The sequence below is a fragment of the Schistocerca gregaria genome, chromosome 1, assembly GCF_023897955.1.
Source record: "Schistocerca gregaria isolate iqSchGreg1 chromosome 1, iqSchGreg1.2, whole genome shotgun sequence".
In the NCBI taxonomy this organism is placed as follows: Eukaryota; Metazoa; Arthropoda; class Insecta; order Orthoptera; family Acrididae; genus Schistocerca; species Schistocerca gregaria.
Window position 1 is genome coordinate 501,075,779 of NC_064920.1, and position 23,365 is coordinate 501,099,143.

The 23,365-nt window shown below is 51.6% G+C and overlaps 34 non-coding genes across 34 annotated transcripts; all 34 read left to right on the plus strand.

Annotated features, from left to right (window-relative positions):
- The first annotated feature begins 127 nt into the window (after nucleotides 1–127).
- On the plus strand, nucleotides 128–199 carry Trnah-gug (transfer RNA histidin (anticodon GUG)). The gene has a single exon. It is a non-coding gene; the product is annotated as a tRNA-His (tRNA).
- A 453-nt stretch (nucleotides 200–652) lies between these two features.
- Nucleotides 653–734, plus strand: Trnal-uag (transfer RNA leucine (anticodon UAG)). Its single transcript has one exon. It is a non-coding gene; the product is annotated as a tRNA-Leu (tRNA).
- A 445-nt stretch (nucleotides 735–1,179) lies between these two features.
- Nucleotides 1,180–1,251, plus strand: Trnae-cuc (transfer RNA glutamic acid (anticodon CUC)). Its single transcript has one exon. It is a non-coding gene; the product is annotated as a tRNA-Glu (tRNA).
- A 386-nt stretch (nucleotides 1,252–1,637) lies between these two features.
- Nucleotides 1,638–1,709, plus strand: Trnah-gug (transfer RNA histidin (anticodon GUG)). Its single transcript has one exon. It is a non-coding gene; the product is annotated as a tRNA-His (tRNA).
- A 453-nt stretch (nucleotides 1,710–2,162) lies between these two features.
- On the plus strand, nucleotides 2,163–2,244 carry Trnal-uag (transfer RNA leucine (anticodon UAG)). Its single transcript has one exon. It is a non-coding gene; the product is annotated as a tRNA-Leu (tRNA).
- A 445-nt stretch (nucleotides 2,245–2,689) lies between these two features.
- On the plus strand, nucleotides 2,690–2,761 carry Trnae-cuc (transfer RNA glutamic acid (anticodon CUC)). Its single transcript has one exon. It is a non-coding gene; the product is annotated as a tRNA-Glu (tRNA).
- A 386-nt stretch (nucleotides 2,762–3,147) lies between these two features.
- On the plus strand, nucleotides 3,148–3,219 carry Trnah-gug (transfer RNA histidin (anticodon GUG)). The gene has a single exon. It is a non-coding gene; the product is annotated as a tRNA-His (tRNA).
- A 453-nt stretch (nucleotides 3,220–3,672) lies between these two features.
- Nucleotides 3,673–3,754, plus strand: Trnal-uag (transfer RNA leucine (anticodon UAG)). The gene has a single exon. It is a non-coding gene; the product is annotated as a tRNA-Leu (tRNA).
- A 445-nt stretch (nucleotides 3,755–4,199) lies between these two features.
- Trnae-cuc (transfer RNA glutamic acid (anticodon CUC)) lies at nucleotides 4,200–4,271 on the plus strand. Its single transcript has one exon. It is a non-coding gene; the product is annotated as a tRNA-Glu (tRNA).
- Nucleotides 4,272–4,657: 386 nt separating this feature from the next.
- Trnah-gug (transfer RNA histidin (anticodon GUG)) lies at nucleotides 4,658–4,729 on the plus strand. Its single transcript has one exon. It is a non-coding gene; the product is annotated as a tRNA-His (tRNA).
- Nucleotides 4,730–5,182: 453 nt separating this feature from the next.
- Nucleotides 5,183–5,264, plus strand: Trnal-uag (transfer RNA leucine (anticodon UAG)). Its single transcript has one exon. It is a non-coding gene; the product is annotated as a tRNA-Leu (tRNA).
- A 445-nt stretch (nucleotides 5,265–5,709) lies between these two features.
- Trnae-cuc (transfer RNA glutamic acid (anticodon CUC)) lies at nucleotides 5,710–5,781 on the plus strand. Its single transcript has one exon. It is a non-coding gene; the product is annotated as a tRNA-Glu (tRNA).
- Nucleotides 5,782–6,167: 386 nt separating this feature from the next.
- On the plus strand, nucleotides 6,168–6,239 carry Trnah-gug (transfer RNA histidin (anticodon GUG)). Its single transcript has one exon. It is a non-coding gene; the product is annotated as a tRNA-His (tRNA).
- A 453-nt stretch (nucleotides 6,240–6,692) lies between these two features.
- Nucleotides 6,693–6,774, plus strand: Trnal-uag (transfer RNA leucine (anticodon UAG)). The gene has a single exon. It is a non-coding gene; the product is annotated as a tRNA-Leu (tRNA).
- A 445-nt stretch (nucleotides 6,775–7,219) lies between these two features.
- Trnae-cuc (transfer RNA glutamic acid (anticodon CUC)) lies at nucleotides 7,220–7,291 on the plus strand. The gene has a single exon. It is a non-coding gene; the product is annotated as a tRNA-Glu (tRNA).
- Nucleotides 7,292–7,677: 386 nt separating this feature from the next.
- On the plus strand, nucleotides 7,678–7,749 carry Trnah-gug (transfer RNA histidin (anticodon GUG)). The gene has a single exon. It is a non-coding gene; the product is annotated as a tRNA-His (tRNA).
- A 453-nt stretch (nucleotides 7,750–8,202) lies between these two features.
- On the plus strand, nucleotides 8,203–8,284 carry Trnal-uag (transfer RNA leucine (anticodon UAG)). Its single transcript has one exon. It is a non-coding gene; the product is annotated as a tRNA-Leu (tRNA).
- A 445-nt stretch (nucleotides 8,285–8,729) lies between these two features.
- Nucleotides 8,730–8,801, plus strand: Trnae-cuc (transfer RNA glutamic acid (anticodon CUC)). Its single transcript has one exon. It is a non-coding gene; the product is annotated as a tRNA-Glu (tRNA).
- Nucleotides 8,802–9,187: 386 nt separating this feature from the next.
- Trnah-gug (transfer RNA histidin (anticodon GUG)) lies at nucleotides 9,188–9,259 on the plus strand. Its single transcript has one exon. It is a non-coding gene; the product is annotated as a tRNA-His (tRNA).
- Nucleotides 9,260–16,029: 6,770 nt separating this feature from the next.
- Nucleotides 16,030–16,101, plus strand: Trnae-cuc (transfer RNA glutamic acid (anticodon CUC)). The gene has a single exon. It is a non-coding gene; the product is annotated as a tRNA-Glu (tRNA).
- A 386-nt stretch (nucleotides 16,102–16,487) lies between these two features.
- Trnah-gug (transfer RNA histidin (anticodon GUG)) lies at nucleotides 16,488–16,559 on the plus strand. The gene has a single exon. It is a non-coding gene; the product is annotated as a tRNA-His (tRNA).
- A 453-nt stretch (nucleotides 16,560–17,012) lies between these two features.
- Nucleotides 17,013–17,094, plus strand: Trnal-uag (transfer RNA leucine (anticodon UAG)). Its single transcript has one exon. It is a non-coding gene; the product is annotated as a tRNA-Leu (tRNA).
- A 445-nt stretch (nucleotides 17,095–17,539) lies between these two features.
- Trnae-cuc (transfer RNA glutamic acid (anticodon CUC)) lies at nucleotides 17,540–17,611 on the plus strand. Its single transcript has one exon. It is a non-coding gene; the product is annotated as a tRNA-Glu (tRNA).
- A 386-nt stretch (nucleotides 17,612–17,997) lies between these two features.
- Trnah-gug (transfer RNA histidin (anticodon GUG)) lies at nucleotides 17,998–18,069 on the plus strand. Its single transcript has one exon. It is a non-coding gene; the product is annotated as a tRNA-His (tRNA).
- Nucleotides 18,070–18,522: 453 nt separating this feature from the next.
- Nucleotides 18,523–18,604, plus strand: Trnal-uag (transfer RNA leucine (anticodon UAG)). The gene has a single exon. It is a non-coding gene; the product is annotated as a tRNA-Leu (tRNA).
- A 445-nt stretch (nucleotides 18,605–19,049) lies between these two features.
- Nucleotides 19,050–19,121, plus strand: Trnae-cuc (transfer RNA glutamic acid (anticodon CUC)). The gene has a single exon. It is a non-coding gene; the product is annotated as a tRNA-Glu (tRNA).
- A 386-nt stretch (nucleotides 19,122–19,507) lies between these two features.
- Trnah-gug (transfer RNA histidin (anticodon GUG)) lies at nucleotides 19,508–19,579 on the plus strand. The gene has a single exon. It is a non-coding gene; the product is annotated as a tRNA-His (tRNA).
- Nucleotides 19,580–20,032: 453 nt separating this feature from the next.
- Nucleotides 20,033–20,114, plus strand: Trnal-uag (transfer RNA leucine (anticodon UAG)). Its single transcript has one exon. It is a non-coding gene; the product is annotated as a tRNA-Leu (tRNA).
- A 445-nt stretch (nucleotides 20,115–20,559) lies between these two features.
- Trnae-cuc (transfer RNA glutamic acid (anticodon CUC)) lies at nucleotides 20,560–20,631 on the plus strand. The gene has a single exon. It is a non-coding gene; the product is annotated as a tRNA-Glu (tRNA).
- A 386-nt stretch (nucleotides 20,632–21,017) lies between these two features.
- Trnah-gug (transfer RNA histidin (anticodon GUG)) lies at nucleotides 21,018–21,089 on the plus strand. The gene has a single exon. It is a non-coding gene; the product is annotated as a tRNA-His (tRNA).
- A 453-nt stretch (nucleotides 21,090–21,542) lies between these two features.
- On the plus strand, nucleotides 21,543–21,624 carry Trnal-uag (transfer RNA leucine (anticodon UAG)). The gene has a single exon. It is a non-coding gene; the product is annotated as a tRNA-Leu (tRNA).
- Nucleotides 21,625–22,069: 445 nt separating this feature from the next.
- Nucleotides 22,070–22,141, plus strand: Trnae-cuc (transfer RNA glutamic acid (anticodon CUC)). Its single transcript has one exon. It is a non-coding gene; the product is annotated as a tRNA-Glu (tRNA).
- A 386-nt stretch (nucleotides 22,142–22,527) lies between these two features.
- Trnah-gug (transfer RNA histidin (anticodon GUG)) lies at nucleotides 22,528–22,599 on the plus strand. The gene has a single exon. It is a non-coding gene; the product is annotated as a tRNA-His (tRNA).
- Nucleotides 22,600–23,052: 453 nt separating this feature from the next.
- Trnal-uag (transfer RNA leucine (anticodon UAG)) lies at nucleotides 23,053–23,134 on the plus strand. Its single transcript has one exon. It is a non-coding gene; the product is annotated as a tRNA-Leu (tRNA).
- Nucleotides 23,135–23,365: the final 231 nt, after the last annotated feature.

Genomic DNA, 23,365 nt, shown 5'->3' on the forward strand with positions numbered 1-23,365 from the left:
TTTGCTCGCATGCATGTGATGGAGATCGTGTCTGCCACTGCTGTGGCGTACACCTTGGCCTAGGCTTTGCTGTGTATCGACACTTGCATTCCAGCCAGCTGCTTCCGTGGGCGCCTCCGTGGCCATGGCCGTGATCGTCTAGTGGTTAGGACATTGCGTTGTGGCCGCAATAACCCAGGTTCGAATCCTGGTCACGGCAATTTTTGAAAGTTTTTCCTTGCTGCCATTGCATTGACGATAGTGCACGAGTACCCGAAATCACAGTGCTTCCTTGGTTTTTCACTCGTGTTCCGCAGGCCGCAGTCCGTACTGCCACTTCATCACAAGTGCAATCTTCTTGAGCTCACATATGTCTGTTACATGGAACATTCTAGCTCCGCCTGACAGGTACAGCTATGATACTTTAGTGGTTACGGAAAGCCCAGGTTTCGAAACATGGTCACGGCACGAAAACGTCTCTTGATGCTGTCTCCTTAACTGCGACAGCTACAGACAAGTGGCGTCGCTACCATACGGCGGGCACGGCATTTTCTTGTTGTGGACGGCCTAAAGAGATGCTTCCAGTGGACATGGCACGGCGATTGCCAAGATACTTCCATTTCGAAGTGACCTTTGTAGTACAAATGAAACGTTTTGCCGGTGCTGCTGCAACGGTAACGTGGCCGAGCGGTCTAAGGCGCTGGTTTTAGGCACCAGTCTCTTCGGAGGCGTGGGTTCGAATCCCACCGTTGCCAATTTTGACGTCTCATTTTTGTGCCGATGCGGTGTGTTCTCGTGGGGTAGGACGCAGCTCTTGTGACGCGCGTGTTGTGTAGGTAGCGTGGCCGAGCGGTCTCAGGCGCTGGTATCAGGCACCAGTCTCTTCGGAGGCGTGGGTTCCAAACCCACAGGTGCCAAACGTGTAATGTAGCCTGTGTCGTAGACAGCTGCACTCTTTGCCCGCAAAGAAAACGGCACAACAAGGCGTGAACGTCTGTTTCGTGAATTGTCGTAGAACAGTGCGTGGTGCAACGACAGGATTTGTAGGCGCCTTTTGCTCTCATCATTGCTGGCGTTCGTCTCCACGAAATGCGTCCGGAGCACGCCGCTCTATAACGCGCGAGAGTGGATTTTTTTACACTTGTCGTCGATTAACCGTGGGTTGCTGCTGCGTTCGCTGGAGGAGCGCTGCCGTCGTTATCCGGTGTGGTCTAGTGGCTAGGATACCTGGCTCTCACCCAGGAGGCCCGGGTTCGATTCCCGGTACCGGAAGTGCGCGTTTTTGTTGCTCCTCTTATGCGACTTGTCTCGACTTTGCTCGACTGACGCTACGCTGACGCGTGCACAAAGCCACGTTAAGTATGATTCGTTGCAACACCTGACGGCGAGAGAGATGCGGCGTCTATCCACTTGTTATCCAGCCACATACCGGTACCTGTTGTCAAGAGGCTTGGAGGTCTGCAACACATTGCCACGGAGGTGGATGCAGCTAACCACTGTAGTTAGTGTACTGACAGCGCAGGCACGTTCATTTGCTCGCATGCATGTGATGGAGATCGTGTCTGCCACTGCTGTGGCGTACACCTTGGCCTAGGCTTTGCTGTGTATCGACACTTGCATTCCAGCCAGCTGCTTCCGTGGGCGCCTCCGTGGCCATGGCCGTGATCGTCTAGTGGTTAGGACATTGCGTTGTGGCCGCAATAACCCAGGTTCGAATCCTGGTCACGGCAATTTTTGAAAGTTTTTCCTTGCTGCCATTGCATTGACGATAGTGCACGAGTACCCGAAATCACAGTGCTTCCTTGGTTTTTCACTCGTGTTCCGCAGGCCGCAGTCCGTACTACCACTTCATCACAAGTGCAATCTTCTTGAGCTCACATATGTCTGTTACATGGAACATTCTAGCTCCGCCTGACAGGTACAGCTATGATACTTTAGTGGTTACGGAAAGCCCAGGTTTCGAAACATGGTCACGGCACGAAAACGTCTCTTGATGCTGTCTCCTTAACTGCGACAGCTACAGACAAGTGACGTCGCTACCATACGGCGGGCACGGCATTTTCTTGTTGTGGACGGCCTAAAGAGATGCTTCCAGTGGACATGGCACGGCGATTGCCAAGATACTTCCATTTCGAAGTGACCTTTGTAGTACAAATGAAACGTTTTGCCGGTGCTGCTGCAACGGTAACGTGGCCGAGCGGTCTAAGGCGCTGGTTTTAGGCACCAGTCTCTTCGGAGGCGTGGGTTCGAATCCCACCGTTGCCAATTTTGACGTCTCATTTTTGTGCCGATGCGGTGTGTTCTCGTGGGGTAGGACGCAGCTCTTGTGACGCGCGTGTTGTGTAGGTAGCGTGGCCGAGCGGTCTCAGGCGCTGGTATCAGGCACCAGTCTCTTCGGAGGCGTGGGTTCCAAACCCACAGGTGCCAAACGTGTAATGTAGCCTGTGTCGTAGACAGCTGCACTCTTTGCCCGCAAAGAAAACGGCACAACAAGGCGTGAACGTCTGTTTCGTGAATTGTCGTAGAACAGTGCGTGGTGCAACGACAGGATTTGTAGGCGCCTTTTGCTCTCATCATTGCTGGCGTTCGTCTCCACGAAATGCGTCCGGAGCACGCCGCTCTATAACGCGCGAGAGTGGATTTTTTTACACTTGTCGTCGATTAACCGTGGGTTGCTGCTGCGTTCGCTGGAGGAGCGCTGCCGTCGTTATCCGGTGTGGTCTAGTGGCTAGGATACCTGGCTCTCACCCAGGAGGCCCGGGTTCGATTCCCGGTACCGGAAGTGCGCGTTTTTGTTGCTCCTCTTATGCGACTTGTCTCGACTTTGCTCGACTGACGCTACGCTGACGCGTGCACAAAGCCACGTTAAGTATGATTCGTTGCAACACCTGACGGCGAGAGAGATGCGGCGTCTATCCACTTGTTATCCAGCCACATACCGGTACCTGTTGTCAAGAGGCTTGGAGGTCTGCAACACATTGCCACGGAGGTGGATGCAGCTAACCACTGTAGTTAGTGTACTGACAGCGCAGGCACGTTCATTTGCTCGCATGCATGTGATGGAGATCGTGTCTGCCACTGCTGTGGCGTACACCTTGGCCTAGGCTTTGCTGTGTATCGACACTTGCATTCCAGCCAGCTGCTTCCGTGGGCGCCTCCGTGGCCATGGCCGTGATCGTCTAGTGGTTAGGACATTGCGTTGTGGCCGCAATAACCCAGGTTCGAATCCTGGTCACGGCAATTTTTGAAAGTTTTTCCTTGCTGCCATTGCATTGACGATAGTGCACGAGTACCCGAAATCACAGTGCTTCCTTGGTTTTTCACTCGTGTTCCGCAGGCCGCAGTCCGTACTGCCACTTCATCACAAGTGCAATCTTCTTGAGCTCACATATGTCTGTTACATGGAACATTCTAGCTCCGCCTGACAGGTACAGCTATGATACTTTAGTGGTTACGGAAAGCCCAGGTTTCGAAACATGGTCACGGCACGAAAACGTCTCTTGATGCTGTCTCCTTAACTGCGACAGCTACAGACAAGTGGCGTCGCTACCATACGGCGGGCACGGCATTTTCTTGTTGTGGACGGCCTAAAGAGATGCTTCCAGTGGACATGGCACGGCGATTGCCAAGATACTTCCATTTCGAAGTGACCTTTGTAGTACAAATGAAACGTTTTGCCGGTGCTGCTGCAACGGTAACGTGGCCGAGCGGTCTAAGGCGCTGGTTTTAGGCACCAGTCTCTTCGGAGGCGTGGGTTCGAATCCCACCGTTGCCAATTTTGACGTCTCATTTTTGTGCCGATGCGGTGTGTTCTCGTGGGGTAGGACGCAGCTCTTGTGACGCGCGTGTTGTGTAGGTAGCGTGGCCGAGCGGTCTCAGGCGCTGGTATCAGGCACCAGTCTCTTCGGAGGCGTGGGTTCCAAACCCACAGGTGCCAAACGTGTAATGTAGCCTGTGTCGTAGACAGCTGCACTCTTTGCCCGCAAAGAAAACGGCACAACAAGGCGTGAACGTCTGTTTCGTGAATTGTCGTAGAACAGTGCGTGGTGCAACGACAGGATTTGTAGGCGCCTTTTGCTCTCATCATTGCTGGCGTTCGTCTCCACGAAATGCGTCCGGAGCACGCCGCTCTATAACGCGCGAGAGTGGATTTTTTTACACTTGTCGTCGATTAACCGTGGGTTGCTGCTGCGTTCGCTGGAGGAGCGCTGCCGTCGTTATCCGGTGTGGTCTAGTGGCTAGGATACCTGGCTCTCACCCAGGAGGCCCGGGTTCGATTCCCGGTACCGGAAGTGCGCGTTTTTGTTGCTCCTCTTATGCGACTTGTCTCGACTTTGCTCGACTGACGCTACGCTGACGCGTGCACAAAGCCACGTTAAGTATGATTCGTTGCAACACCTGACGGCGAGAGAGATGCGGCGTCTATCCACTTGTTATCCAGCCACATACCGGTACCTGTTGTCAAGAGGCTTGGAGGTCTGCAACACATTGCCACGGAGGTGGATGCAGCTAACCACTGTAGTTAGTGTACTGACAGCGCAGGCACGTTCATTTGCTCGCATGCATGTGATGGAGATCGTGTCTGCCACTGCTGTGGCGTACACCTTGGCCTAGGCTTTGCTGTGTATCGACACTTGCATTCCAGCCAGCTGCTTCCGTGGGCGCCTCCGTGGCCATGGCCGTGATCGTCTAGTGGTTAGGACATTGCGTTGTGGCCGCAATAACCCAGGTTCGAATCCTGGTCACGGCAATTTTTGAAAGTTTTTCCTTGCTGCCATTGCATTGACGATAGTGCACGAGTACCCGAAATCACAGTGCTTCCTTGGTTTTTCACTCGTGTTCCGCAGGCCGCAGTCCGTACTGCCACTTCATCACAAGTGCAATCTTCTTGAGCTCACATATGTCTGTTACATGGAACATTCTAGCTCCGCCTGACAGGTACAGCTATGATACTTTAGTGGTTACGGAAAGCCCAGGTTTCGAAACATGGTCACGGCACGAAAACGTCTCTTGATGCTGTCTCCTTAACTGCGACAGCTACAGACAAGTGGCGTCGCTACCATACGGCGGGCACGGCATTTTCTTGTTGTGGACGGCCTAAAGAGATGCTTCCAGTGGACATGGCACGGCGATTGCCAAGATACTTCCATTTCGAAGTGACCTTTGTAGTACAAATGAAACGTTTTGCCGGTGCTGCTGCAACGGTAACGTGGCCGAGCGGTCTAAGGCGCTGGTTTTAGGCACCAGTCTCTTCGGAGGCGTGGGTTCGAATCCCACCGTTGCCAATTTTGACGTCTCATTTTTGTGCCGATGCGGTGTGTTCTCGTGGGGTAGGACGCAGCTCTTGTGACGCGCGTGTTGTGTAGGTAGCGTGGCCGAGCGGTCTCAGGCGCTGGTATCAGGCACCAGTCTCTTCGGAGGCGTGGGTTCCAAACCCACAGGTGCCAAACGTGTAATGTAGCCTGTGTCGTAGACAGCTGCACTCTTTGCCCGCAAAGAAAACGGCACAACAAGGCGTGAACGTCTGTTTCGTGAATTGTCGTAGAACAGTGCGTGGTGCAACGACAGGATTTGTAGGCGCCTTTTGCTCTCATCATTGCTGGCGTTCGTCTCCACGAAATGCGTCCGGAGCACGCCGCTCTATAACGCGCGAGAGTGGATTTTTTTACACTTGTCGTCGATTAACCGTGGGTTGCTGCTGCGTTCGCTGGAGGAGCGCTGCCGTCGTTATCCGGTGTGGTCTAGTGGCTAGGGTACCTGGCTCTCACCCAGGAGGCCCGGGTTCGATTCCCGGTACCGGAAGTGCGCGTTTTTGTTGCTCCTCTTATGCGACTTGTCTCGACTTTGCTCGACTGACGCTACGCTGACGCGTGCACAAAGCCACGTTAAGTATGATTCGTTGCAACACCTGACGGCGAGAGAGATGCGGCGTCTATCCACTTGTTATCCAGCCACATACCGGTACCTGTTGTCAAGAGGCTTGGAGGTCTGCAACACATTGCCACGGAGGTGGATGCAGCTAACCACTGTAGTTAGTGTACTGACAGCGCAGGCACGTTCATTTGCTCGCATGCATGTGATGGAGATCGTGTCTGCCACTGCTGTGGCGTACACCTTGGCCTAGGCTTTGCTGTGTATCGACACTTGCATTCCAGCCAGCTGCTTCCGTGGGCGCCTCCGTGGCCATGGCCGTGATCGTCTAGTGGTTAGGACATTGCGTTGTGGCCGCAATAACCCAGGTTCGAATCCTGGTCACGGCAATTTTTGAAAGTTTTTCCTTGCTGCCATTGCATTGACGATAGTGCACGAGTACCCGAAATCACAGTGCTTCCTTGGTTTTTCACTCGTGTTCCGCAGGCCGCAGTCCGTACTGCCACTTCATCACAAGTGCAATCTTCTTGAGCTCACATATGTCTGTTACATGGAACATTCTAGCTCCGCCTGACAGGTACAGCTATGATACTTTAGTGGTTACGGAAAGCCCAGGTTTCGAAACATGGTCACGGCACGAAAACGTCTCTTGATGCTGTCTCCTTAACTGCGACAGCTACAGACAAGTGGCGTCGCTACCATACGGCGGGCACGGCATTTTCTTGTTGTGGACGGCCTAAAGAGATGCTTCCAGTGGACATGGCACGGCGATTGCCAAGATACTTCCATTTCGAAGTGACCTTTGTAGTACAAATGAAACGTTTTGCCGGTGCTGCTGCAACGGTAACGTGGCCGAGCGGTCTAAGGCGCTGGTTTTAGGCACCAGTCTCTTCGGAGGCGTGGGTTCGAATCCCACCGTTGCCAATTTTGACGTCTCATTTTTGTGCCGATGCGGTGTGTTCTCGTGGGGTAGGACGCAGCTCTTGTGACGCGCGTGTTGTGTAGGTAGCGTGGCCGAGCGGTCTCAGGCGCTGGTATCAGGCACCAGTCTCTTCGGAGGCGTGGGTTCCAAACCCACAGGTGCCAAACGTGTAATGTAGCCTGTGTCGTAGACAGCTGCACTCTTTGCCCGCAAAGAAAACGGCACAACAAGGCGTGAACGTCTGTTTCGTGAATTGTCGTAGAACAGTGCGTGGTGCAACGACAGGATTTGTAGGCGCCTTTTGCTCTCATCATTGCTGGCGTTCGTCTCCACGAAATGCGTCCGGAGCACGCCGCTCTATAACGCGCGAGAGTGGATTTTTTTACACTTGTCGTCGATTAACCGTGGGTTGCTGCTGCGTTCGCTGGAGGAGCGCTGCCGTCGTTATCCGGTGTGGTCTAGTGGCTAGGATACCTGGCTCTCACCCAGGAGGCCCGGGTTCGATTCCCGGTACCGGAAGTGCGCGTTTTTGTTGCTCCTCTTATGCGACTTGTCTCGACTTTGCTCGACTGACGCTACGCTGACGCGTGCACAAAGCCACGTTAAGTATGATTCGTTGCAACACCTGACGGCGAGAGAGATGCGGCGTCTATCCACTTGTTATCCAGCCACATACCGGTACCTGTTGTCAAGAGGCTTGGAGGTCTGCAACACATTGCCACGGAGGTGGATGCAGCTAACCACTGTAGTTAGTGTACTGACAGCGCAGGCACGTTCATTTGCTCGCATGCATGTGATGGAGATCGTGTCTGCCACTGCTGTGGCGTACACCTTGGCCTAGGCTTTGCTGTGTATCGACACTTGCATTCCAGCCAGCTGCTTCCGTGGGCGCCTCCGTGGCCATGGCCGTGATCGTCTAGTGGTTAGGACATTGCGTTGTGGCCGCAATAACCCAGGTTCGAATCCTGGTCACGGCAATTTTTGAAAGTTTTTCCTTGCTGCCATTGCATTGACGATAGTGCACGAGTACCCGAAATCACAGTGCTTCCTTGGTTTTTCACTCGTGTTCCGCAGGCCGCAGTCCGTACTGCCACTTCATCACAAGTGCAATCTTCTTGAGCTCACATATGTCTGTTACATGGAACATTCTAGCTCCGCCTGACAGGTACAGCTATGATACTTTAGTGGTTACGGAAAGCCCAGGTTTCGAAACATGGTCACGGCACGAAAACGTCTCTTGATGCTGTCTCCTTAACTGCGACAGCTACAGACAAGTGGCGTCGCTACCATACGGCGGGCACGGCATTTTCTTGTTGTGGACGGCCTAAAGAGATGCTTCCAGTGGACATGGCACGGCGATTGCCAAGATACTTCCATTTCGAAGTGACCTTTGTAGTACAAATGAAACGTTTTGCCGGTGCTGCTGCAACGGTAACGTGGCCGAGCGGTCTAAGGCGCTGGTTTTAGGCACCAGTCTCTTCGGAGGCGTGGGTTCGAATCCCACCGTTGCCAATTTTGACGTCTCATTTTTGTGCCGATGCGGTGTGTTCTCGTGGGGTAGGACGCAGCTCTTGTGACGCGCGTGTTGTGTAGGTAGCGTGGCCGAGCGGTCTCAGGCGCTGGTATCAGGCACCAGTCTCTTCGGAGGCGTGGGTTCCAAACCCACAGGTGCCAAACGTGTAATGTAGCCTGTGTCGTAGACAGCTGCACTCTTTGCCCGCAAAGAAAACGGCACAACAAGGCGTGAACGTCTGTTTCGTGAATTGTCGTAGAACAGTGCGTGGTGCAACGACAGGATTTGTAGGCGCCTTTTGCTCTCATCATTGCTGGCGTTCGTCTCCACGAAATGCGTCCGGAGCACGCCGCTCTATAACGCGCGAGAGTGGATTTTTTTACACTTGTCGTCGATTAACCGTGGGTTGCTGCTGCGTTCGCTGGAGGAGCGCTGCCGTCGTTATCCGGTGTGGTCTAGTGGCTAGGATACCTGGCTCTCACCCAGGAGGCCCGGGTTCGATTCCCGGTACCGGAAGTGCGCGTTTTTGTTGCTCCTCTTATGCGACTTGTCTCGACTTTGCTCGACTGACGCTACGCTGACGCGTGCACAAAGCCACGTTAAGTATGATTCGTTGCAACACCTGACGGCGAGAGAGATGCGGCGTCTATCCACTTGTTATCCAGCCACATACCGGTACCTGTTGTCAAGAGGCTTGGAGGTCTGCAACACATTGCCACGGAGGTGGATGCAGCTAACCACTGTAGTTAGTGTACTGACAGCGCAGGCACGTTCATTTGCTCGCATGCATGTGATGGAGATCGTGTCTGCCACTGCTGTGGCGTACACCTTGGCCTAGGCTTTGCTGTGTATCGACACTTGCATTCCAGCCAGCTGCTTCCGTGGGCGCCTCCGTGGCCATGGCCGTGATCGTCTAGTGGTTAGGACATTGCGTTGTGGCCGCAATAACCCAGGTTCGAATCCTGGTCACGGCAATTTTTGAAAGTTTTTCCTTGCTGCCATTGCATTGACGATAGTGCACGAGTACCCGAAATCACAGTGCTTCCTTGGTTTTTCACTCGTGTTCCGCAGGCCGCAGTCCGTACTGCCACTTCATCACAAGTGCAATCTTCTTGAGCTCACATATGTCTGTTACATGGAACATTCTAGCTCCGCCTGACAGGTACAGCTATGATACTTTAGTGGTTACGGAAAGCCCAGGTTTCGAAACATGGTCACGGCACGAAAACGTCTCTTGATGCTGTCTCCTTAACTGCGACAGCTACAGACAAGTGGCGTCGCTACCATACGGCGGGCACGGCATTTTCTTGTTGTGGACGGCCTAAAGAGATGCTTCCAGTGGACATGGCACGGCGATTGCCAAGATACTTCCATTTCGAAGTGACCTTTGTAGTACAAATGAAACGTTTTGCCGGTGCTGCTGCAACGGTAACGTGGCCGACAGTCTGCCTGCAGCGGCGGTGGCGAGCGGTTCGTCGTGCTGTGCTTCGCTCTGCGGCTGGCTTTGTTTACATCCGCTGTGTAAGTCTGTGCGTTTTCGCCGGCGCTTCGCAGTAGTTAGATATTCTGTCAACGTTCGAAAATGCAGTAATGGCTCAACTTAGTAGAAAGGACACTCTGAAATTTACCTTTGATCGACGTTTTGCTCGACCTAAATCTTTCGAAATTGAGGATTGGTTAGAGGAAGTTGTTCAAGTTCCGTTTGAAGATACTGTTGGTTTTCACTTGTCAATTGTGAGTAGTGTGATGTACTTGAAGCTGAAAAACCCTGAGTTATGCGAACGAGTTGTCAATAATACCGGTGGTAAGCTTAAGTTTAAACACAGTGATGGAAATATTGGCGAAGTTACTGTCGATCATGTGGGACTTGGTATTCGAACAATTCGAATTTTTGAGCTACCCTTTGAAGTTCCTACAGATGCGATCAATCTTGTTATTGCACCCTTTGGGAAGGTCCTCAGTAATTTTGCAGAAAAATGGTCCGGTGCTCACAAATATCCGGTTTTGAACGGTGTCAGGCAGTTGAAGGTGGACTTATTACGACATATTCCGTCTTACATTAACGTTTGCGGTTATCGAGGTATCGTAATTTATGATGGTCAACCACGAACGTGTGCAGCTTGCAATTCTCCAGGTCATATTCGTTCTGAATGTATTCAAAGACGTGTTGTGCAGCTGCCGACAGGTGAAGCGGTGAAGTCCGCGGAGATGACTATTTTGTCCACCACTTACGCTTCGGTGGCTCGCGGCCAACCGACCGACCAACTGCCCATGGATACCGAAGTAGACATTCGCCCCCAACCAACCCTTCCTCCAACGGCCGAGCAACTTGTTGACATTTCTGAGCGACAAGAGCAACACCTGAGTGTGAGTGACGTGGTTGATTCCGTAGCGCAGCCCCCGACTCTGTCAACAGAACAAAATTCCACCTCCTCAGAGACGCAGGTCAGGACTGTGACTGCTGAATGTCGTTCCCCACAACCCCACCATGAAATCTCGGATTCCGATGAGCGTTGTCCACCTGCTAAATCCCCGCGGAAGAACAAGAAACGCAGAATCGCCCGCCAGGGTGCGGAAGAGGCGGCGGCGTCGTTGCGGGGAAAGGTGCAGCAAATCATGGACAAAGTCAGTGCAAAATCACCAGAATCCTCCCGACAACAGGCGCTAACTTCTGCACACCTGCGGGATGAAGATCGTGCAATCACGCTAACTGAGCCCTCTCGCGATGCTACCGGCCAGGTGTCTCCCATGTGCAGTGACGATGTTGATCATTGTTTAAAAGAACAACGACAACATCATCCTCTTGCGTCCAAGAACCCCAGCACTATAGACTGGGCGGCGGAACCAGAGGTCGAACACATGGACGCTGATGCAACTGATATTCCAGTCACTTCCCGATTTCCCGAACAGCCTTCTACGGCAATAGAACCGGCACATGATGATAAGTTACTGGATCCACGGCAGGCAAACAAAGAAGAGGACTCTGACTTCTTTTAAAACGGCGCCGATTCCTTCTTACTCTCGTAAGAGCGTGAATGACTGATCAGCAGGCGTATAAAATTGGTACATTAAATATAAATAAAATCCGCAGTTCCCTCAAACTCGACAACATCGTAGACCTCTTATACGCCGCCGACATTGATATCCTCTTGCTTCAGGAGGTCGCCGACATTGCTTTGGACCACATTCCCGGTTATAATGTGACGGCCAATCCGGGACACGGTTCTGATTTAGGCACCGCTATTCTCACGAAAGAAGGAATTATCGTCCAGAATGTAGAACGACTCATAAGTTGTAGGGGAATTGGCGTGACTATCAATAATGTTAGACTCCTAAATCTGTATGCACCATCCGGCTCAACTAATAGGCGACGCCGAGCGGACTTTTTCAAGGAAGAAATACTTCCGCTTTTTGCAACACAATGTGACCACCTAATATTGGCGGGAGATTTTAACTGTGTACTTAACGCCAAAGATCAGACGCCGCATTTCAATAAATCGATTGAATTAGAACAGATCGTCAAGGATTTACGTTTAGTTGATACGTGGGAGCACAAGTTTGGTACAACACCTGGTTTTACTCACGTCACGAATCATTCAGCGAGTAGATTGGACCGCATTTACGTATCGGACACTCTCAGACAGCGAATTTTACAAACTGAGGTCTGGCCAACCAGTTTCTCCGACCATGCGGCTTATATTTGCACGCTGAATTTGGGGAAACAGGAAACCTACCGAGGCAAAGGACTATGGAAACTAAATGTTGCACATTTAGACGATCCTGAATGCAGAGAAGCCTTCACTCGAGCGTGGAATGAAAGTGAAGCCAAATTCAGTACGTACGGCTCGGCATTGCAATGGTGGCTCGAATGCGCTAAACCGAAAATTCGTAAATCCATGATACAATATTCCCGGAATAAGAACTGGTGGTTTAAGAGAACGATGGAGTTTTATTATCAATGTCTTCGAGACTTATATACTCTTGATGCCACTGTGATTGACAACTACCCCCGCATTAAAAGACTGCAAGCAAAAATATTACTTTTGAAACGAAAACAGATGGAAGGTTACAAAATTAGAGGTCGGGTTTCGACTATGGCAAAAGGCGAACAGCCATCCATTTATCACCTGATACGTGAAACTAAACGAGCACGGACAAAGATCTTAACTGAACTACAATCCGAAGACGGCACGATTCTAACTCGGCAACACGATATCAGAGACGCCGTTCAAACTTATTGCACTGACTTGATGTCCAATAAACCTACCGACGACGAAGCCCTTGCAGAGTTCCGGAGCAGCTTAACGCACAGGCTTAGCCCTGCGGATGTAGCCGAACTCGTCACCGATGTAACGGAAGATGAACTGGAAGATGTGGTGTTCCACAGTCCAAAAAACAAATCTCCCGGATGTGACGGTCTCCCGGTGGAACTTTATCAAGTCTTCTGGCCACAACTGAAGACAAAGCTGACGGTGCTCTGCAACGAACTTCTCCAACCGGACATGCCCATTCCTCCGCCATTCAGTGAAGGACTTGTGGTCTTACTCCCGAAACGGACGAGCAATAACACCGTCGCAACTTTGCGACCCATTACGTTGCTCAACAGCGACTACAAAATTTTTGCTCGCATTCTCGCAACGAGAATGAAAACTGTGATGCATACCGTCATTGGATCACATCAAACGAGTGTTGGAAAGGACAGAGCTATATATCAGACATTATCAGACTATCGAGATGTGATTTCTGTTGCGGACGCTTGCAAAATCCGATGTGCTATCGTAACTTTAGATTTCGCACAGGCTTTCGACAGAGTGAACCATCCTTACCTTTTCCAGATAATGCAGACTCTGGGTTTTCCTCCGCAGTTCATCAGCATCATACAGAAATTGTTACGGAATAGTACATCCAAACTTGTCGTTAACGGTCAGCCAAGTCGCGCCGTCCCGATAAACAGTTCTGTTAGGCAGGGCTGCCCTATGTCGATGGCGCTGTTTGCCATTGCGATCGAACCGCTGCTAGTCACCTTGACGGAACGTTTACAAGGACTCCACATACACGGGCAGAAGATAGTGTGCCGAGCTTACGCTGATGATGTTACCTTCCTAGCTATGAATGTCAATGAGGTCGAGAGGGGTCTCCTGATCATCTCACAATATGAAAAGGCATCTGGTGCGAAACTGCATTGGACGAAATCAGGGATCATGAACGTTGGGCAAGGCATAGGCGCGATCGGTCATGGCCAGCTTAAAGAGATCACTAGGATGACGTGTCTCGGTGTCGATTTTCGGAACACCATCCGCCACACCATTGCCGCCAATTATAAGCAATTGCTCAACAAAATTCGTGCTTGTGCGAAGTTACATAGCGTCAGGAAATTGGACGAGCTTCAAAAGGTTGAATTGGCCAATATTTATATCACTGCCAAAATCAATTATGTGGCTCAAGTTTTGCCCATCCCCACCGATATAGCCAAATGCATGCTGTCCGCGCTTGGACACTTTGTATGTCGTGGCCAGATCTTTAAAGTTCGATATGACACCTTGACACTCCCAACGCGAGATGGCGGACTCAGTCTCATCGATGTACACAAGAAAGCGAAAGCTCTTTATTTCTGCAAAACTTACAAGCTATGGAAACAGTCACCGACCAGTCTGACCGCTCTTGTCCTGAATGAAATCGCACCGACTGATCTTCAACCGCCAATTGATGTGCACCATATACCGACTGCGCTCTACCACTTCAAGAGTTTTCTCTTAGAGTATAGTTATGTCCATACAACAGTCTCTGAAAAGAATTTGACGACAGTTAAGGCAATCTACAACTCCTTTGTGGCAACTAAATCACGGAATGTTATCGAACAAAAATTTCCAAACTACAACTGGGACGCGACGTGGCAAAACATCCACAGCCCCTACTTACCTTCGCAAGTAAAGGCGACGTGGTACGCTGCCGTCAATAGAAAAATCCCGACGCAGTCCAGGCTTCATGCAATTCATTTGCAGGACTCGCCAATGTGTGTCACGTGTAATCTCATAGACAGCGAAGAACACCGTTTCGTCTGTGGTACCACGGAAGATATATGGGGTTACGCCCGACAGAAACTGTCAAGCATCAAGAGGACCTCACCATCTGCGATAACGCCAGCTGACTTTCTCAACCCTGATGCAATCCCATTTCCCAGGACAAAGCGGAATGCTGTCAACTGGATAATAGGTCACACAGTGCACTATATTTTTAGTACTGGCGATAAGAACAAAGACGATTTCGTTCTATACCTGACCCTGCAGCACAGCATGATCGCACGCGAACGTAACTACAAGGCGACCTTTGCCAACTTTTTAAGCAAGACCATTGTGTGATATGCGATTCGACACTCGACCCGTCAGCCTTGCCATGACGGGGAACGTAATATTTAAAGAACGCCCGAAACTATACCACGAGACATGAATGCATGTTTAACCTTCTTTCGAAGTAAGGCGAAACCGACTATTCGCTACATCATTGAGGAGCAGCAGAGGACAATAACAGACGAAAGATGTGAAGACAACACTAGAGAAAAAAAACAAACACTTTTCGTTCTCTTATATTTTGCACCAACAAAGGAGAAGATTCCTTTTTAATCACTTATTTCTTATTTATTTATTTATTAATCCTAACCAGAAAAGGTACTTTAGTTCGAACACTGCTTAACATAGTTGATAGTGTCATCATTTTTTTTTTGCCGTTAACGCCTCACTCACCTAGAAGAAACGGATTGAGTTCTGGTGGAAGAATGGATCCCTTCTGGTAGATCCTCATAAAAAAAAAAAAAAAGAGGAAAAAAAAAGTGGTTCAAACAAAATTATAAATAAAAAATAAAAAATTAAAAAAATTTCACATATATAAATGGGTGACTGGTATGGGGGCGACATCGAGGCCAGGCCTCAGGATTCTTGACCCCTGCCCTCTTTGCCGCCGCCTGCCTGCCACTACTTCATTAAAAAAAAAAAACAAAAAAAAAAAAACAAAAAATAAAAATAAAAAAATAAAAAAAAGTGGCTAGGATACCTGGCTCTCACCCAGGAGGCCCGGGTTCGATTTAATAAAAAAAAAAAAAAAAAAAAAAAAAAAAAAAGTGGCGCAATTGGTTAGCGCACGGTACTTAAAAGGCAGTAGCCGTGAGCAATGCCGGGGTTGTGAGTTCGAGCCTCACCTGGGGCATTTCTATATATGAAAAAAAAAAAAAAAAAAAGCGGTCTAAGGCGCTGGTTTTAGGCACCAGTCTCTTCGGAGGCGTGGGTTCGAATCCCACCGTTGCCAATTTTGACGTCTCATTTTTGTGCCGATGCGGTGTGTTCTCGTGGGGTAGGACGCAGCTCTTGTGACGCGCGTGTTGTGTAGGTAGCGTGGCCGAGCGGTCTCAGGCGCTGGTATCAGGCACCAGTCTCTTCGGAGGCGTGGGTTCCAAACCCACAGGTGCCAAACGTGTAATGTAGCCTGTGTCGTAGACAGCTGCACTCTTTGCCCGCAAAGAAAACGGCACAACAAGGCGTGAACGTCTGTTTCGTGAATTGTCGTAGAACAGTGCGTGGTGCAACGACAGGATTTGTAGGCGCCTTTTGCTCTCATCATTGCTGGCGTTCGTCTCCACGAAATGCGTCCGGAGCACGCCGCTCTATAACGCGCGAGAGTGGATTTTTTTACACTTGTCGTCGATTAACCGTGGGTTGCTGCTGCGTTCGCTGGAGGAGCGCTGCCGTCGTTATCCGGTGTGGTCTAGTGGCTAGGATACCTGGCTCTCACCCAGGAGGCCCGGGTTCGATTCCCGGTACCGGAAGTGCGCGTTTTTGTTGCTCCTCTTATGCGACTTGTCTCGACTTTGCTCGACTGACGCTACGCTGACGCGTGCACAAAGCCACGTTAAGTATGATTCGTTGCAACACCTGACGGCGAGAGAGATGCGGCGTCTATCCACTTGTTATCCAGCCACATACCGGTACCTGTTGTCAAGAGGCTTGGAGGTCTGCAACACATTGCCACGGAGGTGGATGCAGCTAACCACTGTAGTTAGTGTACTGACAGCGCAGGCACGTTCATTTGCTCGCATGCATGTGATGGAGATCGTGTCTGCCACTGCTGTGGCGTACACCTTGGCCTAGGCTTTGCTGTGTATCGACACTTGCATTCCAGCCAGCTGCTTCCGTGGGCGCCTCCGTGGCCATGGCCGTGATCGTCTAGTGGTTAGGACATTGCGTTGTGGCCGCAATAACCCAGGTTCGAATCCTGGTCACGGCAATTTTTGAAAGTTTTTCCTTGCTGCCATTGCATTGACGATAGTGCACGAGTACCCGAAATCACAGTGCTTCCTTGGTTTTTCACTCGTGTTCCGCAGGCCGCAGTCCGTACTGCCACTTCATCACAAGTGCAATCTTCTTGAGCTCACATATGTCTGTTACATGGAACATTCTAGCTCCGCCTGACAGGTACAGCTATGATACTTTAGTGGTTACGGAAAGCCCAGGTTTCGAAACATGGTCACGGCACGAAAACGTCTCTTGATGCTGTCTCCTTAACTGCGACAGCTACAGACAAGTGGCGTCGCTACCATACGGCGGGCACGGCATTTTCTTGTTGTGGACGGCCTAAAGAGATGCTTCCAGTGGACATGGCACGGCGATTGCCAAGATACTTCCATTTCGAAGTGACCTTTGTAGTACAAATGAAACGTTTTGCCGGTGCTGCTGCAACGGTAACGTGGCCGAGCGGTCTAAGGCGCTGGTTTTAGGCACCAGTCTCTTCGGAGGCGTGGGTTCGAATCCCACCGTTGCCAATTTTGACGTCTCATTTTTGTGCCGATGCGGTGTGTTCTCGTGGGGTAGGACGCAGCTCTTGTGACGCGCGTGTTGTGTAGGTAGCGTGGCCGAGCGGTCTCAGGCGCTGGTATCAGGCACCAGTCTCTTCGGAGGCGTGGGTTCCAAACCCACAGGTGCCAAACGTGTAATGTAGCCTGTGTCGTAGACAGCTGCACTCTTTGCCCGCAAAGAAAACGGCACAACAAGGCGTGAACGTCTGTTTCGTGAATTGTCGTAGAACAGTGCGTGGTGCAACGACAGGATTTGTAGGCGCCTTTTGCTCTCATCATTGCTGGCGTTCGTCTCCACGAAATGCGTCCGGAGCACGCCGCTCTATAACGCGCGAGAGTGGATTTTTTTACACTTGTCGTCGATTAACCGTGGGTTGCTGCTGCGTTCGCTGGAGGAGCGCTGCCGTCGTTATCCGGTGTGGTCTAGTGGCTAGGATACCTGGCTCTCACCCAGGAGGCCCGGGTTCGATTCCCGGTACCGGAAGTGCGCGTTTTTGTTGCTCCTCTTATGCGACTTGTCTCGACTTTGCTCGACTGACGCTACGCTGACGCGTGCACAAAGCCACGTTAAGTATGATTCGTTGCAACACCTGACGGCGAGAGAGATGCGGCGTCTATCCACTTGTTATCCAGCCACATACCGGTACCTGTTGTCAAGAGGCTTGGAGGTCTGCAACACATTGCCACGGAGGTGGATGCAGCTAACCACTGTAGTTAGTGTACTGACAGCGCAGGCACGTTCATTTGCTCGCATGCATGTGATGGAGATCGTGTCTGCCACTGCTGTGGCGTACACCTTGGCCTAGGCTTTGCTGTGTATCGACACTTGCATTCCAGCCAGCTGCTTCCGTGGGCGCCTCCGTGGCCATGGCCGTGATCGTCTAGTGGTTAGGACATTGCGTTGTGGCCGCAATAACCCAGGTTCGAATCCTGGTCACGGCAATTTTTGAAAGTTTTTCCTTGCTGCCATTGCATTGACGATAGTGCACGAGTACCCGAAATCACAGTGCTTCCTTGGTTTTTCACTCGTGTTCCGCAGGCCGCAGTCCGTACTGCCACTTCATCACAAGTGCAATCTTCTTGAGCTCACATATGTCTGTTACATGGAACATTCTAGCTCCGCCTGACAGGTACAGCTATGATACTTTAGTGGTTACGGAAAGCCCAGGTTTCGAAACATGGTCACGGCACGAAAACGTCTCTTGATGCTGTCTCCTTAACTGCGACAGCTACAGACAAGTGGCGTCGCTACCATACGGCGGGCACGGCATTTTCTTGTTGTGGACGGCCTAAAGAGATGCTTCCAGTGGACATGGCACGGCGATTGCCAAGATACTTCCATTTCGAAGTGACCTTTGTAGTACAAATGAAACGTTTTGCCGGTGCTGCTGCAACGGTAACGTGGCCGAGCGGTCTAAGGCGCTGGTTTTAGGCACCAGTCTCTTCGGAGGCGTGGGTTCGAATCCCACCGTTGCCAATTTTGACGTCTCATTTTTGTGCCGATGCGGTGTGTTCTCGTGGGGTAGGACGCAGCTCTTGTGACGCGCGTGTTGTGTAGGTAGCGTGGCCGAGCGGTCTCAGGCGCTGGTATCAGGCACCAGTCTCTTCGGAGGCGTGGGTTCCAAACCCACAGGTGCCAAACGTGTAATGTAGCCTGTGTCGTAGACAGCTGCACTCTTTGCCCGCAAAGAAAACGGCACAACAAGGCGTGAACGTCTGTTTCGTGAATTGTCGTAGAACAGTGCGTGGTGCAACGACAGGATTTGTAGGCGCCTTTTGCTCTCATCATTGCTGGCGTTCGTCTCCACGAAATGCGTCCGGAGCACGCCGCTCTATAACGCGCGAGAGTGGATTTTTTTACACTTGTCGTCGATTAACCGTGGGTTGCTGCTGCGTTCGCTGGAGGAGCGCTGCCGTCGTTATCCGGTGTGGTCTAGTGGCTAGGATACCTGGCTCTCACCCAGGAGGCCCGGGTTCGATTCCCGGTACCGGAAGTGCGCGTTTTTGTTGCTCCTCTTATGCGACTTGTCTCGACTTTGCTCGACTGACGCTACGCTGACGCGTGCACAAAGCCACGTTAAGTATGATTCGTTGCAACACCTGACGGCGAGAGAGATGCGGCGTCTATCCACTTGTTATCCAGCCACATACCGGTACCTGTTGTCAAGAGGCTTGGAGGTCTGCAACACATTGCCACGGAGGTGGATGCAGCTAACCACTGTAGTTAGTGTACTGACAGCGCAGGCACGTTCATTTGCTCGCATGCATGTGATGGAGATCGTGTCTGCCACTGCTGTGGCGTACACCTTGGCCTAGGCTTTGCTGTGTATCGACACTTGCATTCCAGCCAGCTGCTTCCGTGGGCGCCTCCGTGGCCATGGCCGTGATCGTCTAGTGGTTAGGACATTGCGTTGTGGCCGCAATAACCCAGGTTCGAATCCTGGTCACGGCAATTTTTGAAAGTTTTTCCTTGCTGCCATTGCATTGACGATAGTGCACGAGTACCCGAAATCACAGTGCTTCCTTGGTTTTTCACTCGTGTTCCGCAGGCCGCAGTCCGTACTGCCACTTCATCACAAGTGCAATCTTCTTGAGCTCACATATGTCTGTTACATGGAACATTCTAGCTCCGCCTGACAGGTACAGCTATGATACTTTAGTGGTTACGGAAAGCCCAGGTTTCGAAACATGGTCACGGCACGAAAACGTCTCTTGATGCTGTCTCCTTAACTGCGACAGCTACAGACAAGTGGCGTCGCTACCATACGGCGGGCACGGCATTTTCTTGTTGTGGACGGCCTAAAGAGATGCTTCCAGTGGACATGGCACGGCGATTGCCAAGATACTTCCATTTCGAAGTGACCTTTGTAGTACAAATGAAACGTTTTGCCGGTGCTGCTGCAACGGTAACGTGGCCGAGCGGTCTAAGGCGCTGGTTTTAGGCACCAGTCTCTTCGGAGGCGTGGGTTCGAATCCCACCGTTGCCAATTTTGACGTCTCATTTTTGTGCCGATGCGGTGTGTTCTCGTGGGGTAGGACGCAGCTCTTGTGACGCGCGTGTTGTGTAGGTAGCGTGGCCGAGCGGTCTCAGGCGCTGGTATCAGGCACCAGTCTCTTCGGAGGCGTGGGTTCCAAACCCACAGGTGCCAAACGTGTAATGTAGCCTGTGTCGTAGACAGCTGCACTCTTTGCCCGCAAAGAAAACGGCACAACAAGGCGTGAACGTCTGTTTCGTGAATTGTCGTAGAACAGTGCGTGGTGCAACGACAGGATTTGTAGGCGCCTTTTGCTCTCATCATTGCTGGCGTTCGTCTCCACGAAATGCGTCCGGAGCACGCCGCTCTATAACGCGCGAGAGTGGATTTTTTTACACTTGTCGTCGATTAACCGTGGGTTGCTGCTGCGTTCGCTGGAGGAGCGCTGCCGTCGTTATCCGGTGTGGTCTAGTGGCTAGGATACCTGGCTCTCACCCAGGAGGCCCGGGTTCGATTCCCGGTACCGGAAGTGCGCGTTTTTGTTGCTCCTCTTATGCGACTTGTCTCGACTTTGCTCGACTGACGCTACGCTGACGCGTGCACAAAGCCACGTTAAGTATGATTCGTTGCAACACCTGACGGCGAGAGAGATGCGGCGTCTATCCACTTGTTATCCAGCCACATACCGGTACCTGTTGTCAAGAGGCTTGGAGGTCTGCAACACATTGCCACGGAGGTGGATGCAGCTAACCACTGTAGTTAGTGTACTGACAGCGCAGGCACGTTCATTTGCTCGCATGCATGTGATGGAGATCGTGTCTGCCACTGCTGTGGCGTACACCTTGGCCTAGGCTTTGCTGTGTATCGACACTTGCATTCCAGCCAGCTGCTTCCGTGGGCGCCTCCGTGGCCATGGCCGTGATCGTCTAGTGGTTAGGACATTGCGTTGTGGCCGCAATAACCCAGGTTCGAATCCTGGTCACGGCAATTTTTGAAAGTTTTTCCTTGCTGCCATTGCATTGACGATAGTGCACGAGTACCCGAAATCACAGTGCTTCCTTGGTTTTTCACTCGTGTTCCGCAGGCCGCAGTCCGTACTGCCACTTCATCACAAGTGCAATCTTCTTGAGCTCACATATGTCTGTTACATGGAACATTCTAGCTCCGCCTGACAGGTACAGCTATGATACTTTAGTGGTTACGGAAAGCCCAGGTTTCGAAACATGGTCACGGCACGAAAACGTCTCTTGATGCTGTCTCCTTAACTGCGACAGCTACAGACAAGTGGCGTCGCTACCATACGGCGGGCACGGCATTTTCTTGTTGTGGACGGCCTAAAGAGATGCTTCCAGTGGACATGGCACGGCGATTGCCAAGATACTTCCATTTCGAAGTGACCTTTGTAGTACAAATGAAACGTTTTGCCGGTGCTGCTGCAACGGTAACGTGGCCGAGCGGTCTAAGGCGCTGGTTTTAGGCACCAGTCTCTTCGGAGGCGTGGGTTCGAATCCCACCGTTGCCAATTTTGACGTCTCATTTTTGTGCCGATGCGGTGTGTTCTCGTGGGGTAGGACGCAGCTCTTGTGACGCGCGTGTTGTGTAGGTAGCGTGGCCGAGCGGTCTCAGGCGCTGGTATCAGGCACCAGTCTCTTCGGAGGCGTGGGTTCCAAACCCACAGGTGCCAAACGTGTAATGTAGCCTGTGTCGTAGACAGCTGCACTCTTTGCCCGCAAAGAAAACGGCACAACAAGGCGTGAACGTCTGTTTCGTGAATTGTCGTAGAACAGTGCGTGGTGCAACGACAGGATTTGTAGGCGCCTTTTGCTCTCATCATTGCTGGCGTTCGTCTCCACGAAATGCGTCCGGAGCACGCCGCTCTATAACGCGCGAGAGTGGATTTTTTTACACTTGTCGTCGATTAACCGTGGGTTGCTGCTGCGTTCGCTGGAGGAGCGCTGCCGTCGTTATCCGGTGTGGTCTAGTGGCTAGGATACCTGGCTCTCACCCAGGAGGCCCGGGTTCGATTCCCGGTACCGGAAGTGCGCGTTTTTGTTGCTCCTCTTATGCGACTTGTCTCGACTTTGCTCGACTGACGCTACGCTGACGCGTGCACAAAGCCACGTTAAGTATGATTCGTTGCAACACCTGACGGCGAGAGAGATGCGGCGTCTATCCACTTGTTATCCAGCCACATACCGGTACCTGTTGTCAAGAGGCTTGGAGGTCTGCAACACATTGCCACGGAGGTGGATGCAGCTAACCACTGTAGTTAGTGTACTGACAGCGCAGGCACGTTCATTTGCTCGCATGCATGTGATGGAGATCGTGTCTGCCACTGCTGTGGCGTACACCTTGGCCTAGGCTTTGCTGTGTATCGACACTTGCATTCCAGCCAGCTGCTTCCGTGGGCGCCTCCGTGGCCATGGCCGTGATCGTCTAGTGGTTAGGACATTGCGTTGTGGCCGCAATAACCCAGGTTCGAATCCTGGTCACGGCAATTTTTGAAAGTTTTTCCTTGCTGCCATTGCATTGACGATAGTGCACGAGTACCCGAAATCACAGTGCTTCGTTGGTTTTTCACTCGTGTTCCGCAGGCCGCAGTCCGTACTACCACTTCATCACAAGTGCAATCTTCTTGAGCTCACATATGTCTGTTACATGGAACATTCTAGCTCCGCCTGACAGGTACAGCTATGATACTTTAGTGGTTACGGAAAGCCCAGGTTTCGAAACATGGTCACGGCACGAAAACGTCTCTTGATGCTGTCTCCTTAACTGCGACAGCTACAGACAAGTGGCGTCGCTACCATACGGCGGGCACGGCATTTTCTTGTTGTGGACGGCCTAAAGAGATGCTTCCAGTGGACATGGCACGGCGATTGCCAAGATACTTCCATTTCGAAGTGACCTTTGTAGTACAAATGAAACGTTTTGCCGGTGCTGCTGCAACGGTAACGTGGCCGAGCGGTCTAAGGCGCTGGTTTTAGGCACCAGTCTCTTCGGAGGCGTGGGTTCGAATCCCACCGTTGCCAATTTTGACGTCTCATTTTTGTGCCGATGCGGTGTGTTCTCGTGGGGTAGGACGCAGCTCTTGTGACGCGCGTGTTGTGTAGGTAGCGTGGCCGAGCGGTCTCAGGCGCTGGTATCAGGCACCAGTCTCTTCGGAGGCGTGGGTTCCAAACCCACAGGTGCCAAACGTGTAATGTAGCCTGTGTCGTAGACAGCTGCACTCTTTGCCCGCAAAGAAAACGGCACAACAAGGC